We start from the raw sequence: 5,119 nt of genomic DNA, 5'->3' as shown, positions 1-5,119 counted from the left end.
CCCTGTTGTATTTTCTTGTAATTTATTAAAAGAAGGTACACCGCCATCTTGTGCCGACTAAACTGACTTGAACGTGCCTGACGTCGTAATTACGACTTGTCAACTCGTAAGTACGAACGTCCCAGGAGGACTTGAACGCAGCATACGGTCCAGCGTTTATCTGGTTGTGCGTCAGTAATAATGGTCCGTGGGGAAACACGGTGTTCCGTGTGTAGTTACAGTAAATGGACTAAACGAAGCCATTTGCATCGATGATTTTTTGTATTCGAGTTACTCGAGGTATTCGAGGAATCGTTTCAGCCCTATACTGAATCATACAGTGGTGGCCAAAATTGTTAGAACACCTGACTGATTTGAAAATATTGACCTTTTTATTTTATAATGTTCATGAAACATGCAGATGGTTGCTCTGAGCACAACAAATATCAGATGAAGTGAGTCGTACTGTTTTTATCTACTTTTAACTTAAATATTTGGTATGTCCACCTTTTGCAGCAATTACAGCACATCTCTCTGGCAATATATTTCCTGATAACTTCAACACTAATGTTATCCCATGCCTTTTTGCAACTCAAGTCAAAGGCTTTCCTTTGAATGTGCAATAGATCTGTCCAGTTTATTTTCCAACTCGAACCCAAATTTGCTTGATGGGGTTGAGGTGCGGACTTTGAGGGGAACAGTCCATCATTTTCAATGTTCCAGCAGATTCCTTACGTCGCAGGTAGTCCTGGCAATAGTTTGTTTTGTGGATATTGTAATGGCCAATTCAACAAAAACAACTGAAACCTCTTAAACATGCCAAGTGTTCTAACAATTTTGGCCACCACTGTATACCGTTCAAAAGTTTGGTTTGGTAAGATTTTTTAATGTTTTTGAATGAATTATCTTATATTCACCAAGGCTGCATTTATTTGATACATTAAAAAAAGTAATACTGTCAAGTAATATTACAATTTTAAATAACTTTTCTATTTGAATATATTTTTACATTTAATTTATTTCTGTGATGCAAAGCTGAATTTGCAGCATCATTACTCCAGTCCTCAGTGTTGCATGATTTAATAATATATTATAATATTTTAACATTTTTAATTTATTCCTGTGTTGGCAAAGCTGAATCTTTATCAGCCATTATTCCAGTTTTCACTGGATTGGTACTCAAGTAACATTTGTTATTATTATTATAAATTTTATAAGAGTTGTGCTGCCTAATATTTTTTTGGAACCAAAGATAAATTTTTTCACTATTCTTTGATGAATAGAAACTTCAAAAGAATGGCATTTATTTGAAATAGATTGTTTTGTAACATTCTTTCTAAATGTCTTCACTGACACTTTTGATGAATAAAAAAATATTTCAAAAAAAATATTACTGACCCCAAGCTTTTGAATGGCAGTGTACATATACTTCAACAGACTTGGACAATGAATACCAAGAATACCAAGAAACTGTGCCAAGAAAACAGAAACAACAAACAGCTATTCACTGTGATTTGTTGATTACGTAAAGTGTGAAATGCTTGAGAGGAAGTATTGCGTGTGCTGGCCAGGTATGAAATCAAAGCAGCCTTGAGTTCATACAGCTCTGTGGACCGGATTAACAAACGCAGATGTGCCACACCAACAGTCAGACCCACGCACATAGACGTGTTCATTTAATCAAGTAGAAAACAACACTGCATAATACATGCAAGCACACATGATTTGCTTACACATTTCCAAACACACGCACAATTGTTCACACTCACAGTCAAACATGTGCACGGCCACATGGCTGTGGAATAGCAATATCACTGGGGTAAAAGCAGTTCTGAGAGGACAGATGCTGCCCTGTGGCCTTTCTGCAGTAGGCCGGGCAAATTCCTGAAAACAGGGTGAGAGTGGGGGTAAAACAGCAAGAGTGAGAATTCTCAAAGTCACAGTGGTATAGAGGAAGTTAATTTGATAGCAGCTAAAAATACTGGCTTACAAATGCATCTGCTTCATTTTCAGCGCCTGTATGGTGAGGTATGATGCTGCTTATTATGGAGTGTGAAATGGTCAAATGATAAATGTGAGATGACTTTGTGGAACAAATGATAAAAGAGTAGAATAGAGAGTGCAAGTTTTATAAATAAAAAGAAAACAAGTAGATAGCATAGAAATAGAATAGAAAGTGCTAGAGTTAGAGGGTCAAATAAAGATGGAAGAGATGTGTTTTTAGCCGTTTCTTAAAGAAGGACTGCTCGGATTAAGTTGGGCAGGTCATTTCACCAGGAGGGAACAGTTAATGTAAAAGTCTGTGAAAGTGATGTTGTGCCTCTATGGCACTATAATGCACTGTTCACTTGCAGAACGCAAGCTTCTGGAGGGCACATAAATCATGGCCACATTGCACGAATTAGTTCCCACATTTTAGTTAAATCGTTGTCATGTTGCACTAATTAGTTCACTCGTTTTAGTTAAATCACAGCCGCAATGCACTAATTTGTTATCTGCTTTTGTGCTCAAAAAAAAATACACTACACTGTGCTGCAGAAATAGTGAGGCTAGTACAGTATGGTAATATGCTATTCTGAACATAGCCAAGAAGTAGACTACATAAAAGGAGATACACAACTGAAGCGGGGGGAAAAAATGAAATAAAAAAAAGAAAGAGAGAGGGGAAGCAAGAGACAGAGTGAGGGAAATAGGTCATGGTTTGGAGGGGCTGGTCAGGGTGTATATTTAGCGAGATCTTCCTCCATCACTGACACAGCTGAGCCTAAGGGATCTCACAGATTTTATTTTGTAAGTGTGACTGAGGGGTTGACATGCCAGTTCTGACAGTCTTCATCCTAAGGGAACTTCCTAGTGTGTGCGTCTGGCTGAGAGTGAGACAGGCATCGGTCTAGCAGATCTGTATGGTCCATGCATTCTCAGACAGATCCAAAGCGATTGTCACAGAATTGTGAGCGTGCTCGGCGCTTTAACTGCAGGGTTGTCATAATAGTGACATTCCTTTGCACTCTTGACCTAATTATCAAGCATGTGACACGTGGCTGCCGACACAGTTCATCCCATTTCTCGGACCATTTCTCGCCAAAGAAACGCTGAATTTACAATTCTCTTCTTGAATTCTCCTACCGGCTTTCACAGTTCACTCCCTCAGACTTGTATAGAACAGATCTGAGAACAGTTTCAACATGAAAGGAAACTGCAAAAATGCACTGCGAAACTTTATTTCAAGACTAATTTAGCTTTAATCAGTTACTTCCGGAGTTATACTTAAGCACATGCTCATTAAGGAGCGAAAAGGAAACCGATGGGAAAAATGTGTCATCTATTTTCAGAGCCAAGCCCTCCAGTAGCTTCTCTCTGCTCCTCTTTCCTCAATGAGAAAAGGTCTTGCTATTTTCTAAATGAGGACACAGCTTTTGCTGAGGTACAGCAAACTGCAGACATCTGCACCAGCAGCAATTTCAAGTATTTATAAAACTGCATCTTCCAACCTTTAAAGAAACTTTACCTTCAGATAAATGCATAATGTCAACATGAAATCCAAACTCACCCTATCCTAGGTTTTATGTTCAAGGTCCTTAGAATATTGAAATTAACATATTTACAAGATGACAACAAGAGATTGTACTGAACTGGTCACATCTTTGGACTTGTTCATGAAGAAACGGCCAAAAAGAGTCTTGACTGTTGATGTCCATCTTCAAAGGTTAATGTCTATCTCAAGTGGTCTGAAAACTGTAAAGTTGGTTGCTTTAACATTTTTAATTTTCCTATTTATTTTTGAGTGATTACACCAATGCACTGGTATTGGTATCCAGTTTTCTATTTTTATTTTACGTGGTTTAAGCACTGAAGCTTCCTGTGTGTCATGGTCAACAACAAATTTTGCTTATACAGACTTTCTTAGAAACATCATTATCATTATCTCAGCCCAGGATATCCTAGTTCCATGGAACAAAAACTGATATATATATAAAGCACACTTATATGTACATTTAGTACATTACAAATTCATATGCACTATACATGTGGACATTTTACACATAATTTTCTCTTAGATTTAGAAGTTCCACTTTTTAGGGTCAATCTACAAAAGGAGATGTTTGAATCTCAGTCCTACATCTTTTTAGGGGGTACCTAGATAAGTACAGCGCTGTCAGCATATATGCAATACATTTTACATTTATATGAGGGTGAGAAATTGTCATTTTTTTTAATACCTGCTAACTTTCAGGTATCTCTTATGGGGGACCAGATGTATAATAATGTATGAAAATGTTCCTAAATGCATCCCTCTTTAGAAATCGCAATTCCTCTTAAATTCAAGCCCAATGTGTACAAATGAATCAACTCCACCTTCAGAAGGCCCATAAATATCGCTTTAAGGTTCAGTACAACAACATAAATGTGCAAGGAAATCCAAGCATGCTGGAAAACTTATGTGCAGTAGGCATGGTCTGGTTTCTGTACAATGAATATGTATGTATATATTATTATTTTGAGGAAATCATCAACATAAATGAATTAATTGCAGTTATGTAATTATCACAAACAGTTAAATTTTGCTCATTTGTGCATTACTTACGCATAATAATATTAATGCATTTTTCTGATTGCCTATTTATCTTTACATCTGCAAAAACAATGTTGAATTAATCTAATTACTGGTATATATTTGCAAACTATTTTGTACACATTCTCTTTAGTTGGTGTAAGCATAAGAACTTCAGTTCCTCTTCAGGAACTCGAGCTGCGTCGGAGAACGCTAGGGGAACACCCTTCAGCGTGACCGGCTCTGAACCTCGTGTGTAATCAGACCAATAGATGGGCGAGACGTCACGGGCGGGTGACGTAATGACCCGGAACCTATAAAAGCACGTGCGGTGAGACCAGCGTCAGCTTTCTGTCATTCAGCAAGCGCTCTGTGTGTGTGTCAGTTGTGAGTCTTATTTGGTGTTGTCTGTCCCATAGAAAATAAAGAAAGATAGAAAAGAAAAATGTCAAAAGCACATGAAAAGAGGAAACACCAGTTAAGGGGCGAAGGTGGGCAGCGTTTCAGACTGTGTGTTCCTCCCTGCCCGCGTTTCATTACGGGTGGGGATACACACAGTTTGTGCGTTGTCTGCCTGGGAGCGGAGCA

At 38.1% G+C, this 5,119-nt stretch overlaps 1 protein-coding gene across 1 annotated transcript in view; it reads right to left on the bottom strand.

The window, feature by feature from the left end:
- LOC107738593 (unconventional myosin-Ig-like) overlaps window positions 1–5,119 on the bottom strand; it is a 58,509-nt gene that overhangs the window by 39,431 nt on the left and 13,959 nt on the right. The window lies entirely within an intron of this gene.

This window comes from Sinocyclocheilus rhinocerous, unplaced genomic scaffold (assembly GCF_001515625.1).
Source record: "Sinocyclocheilus rhinocerous isolate Xijiao unplaced genomic scaffold, SAMN03320098_v1.1 scaffold525, whole genome shotgun sequence".
NCBI classification, from domain to species: Eukaryota; Metazoa; Chordata; class Actinopteri; order Cypriniformes; family Cyprinidae; genus Sinocyclocheilus; species Sinocyclocheilus rhinocerous.
This window is presented reverse-complemented; position numbering and strand designations above follow the sequence as displayed.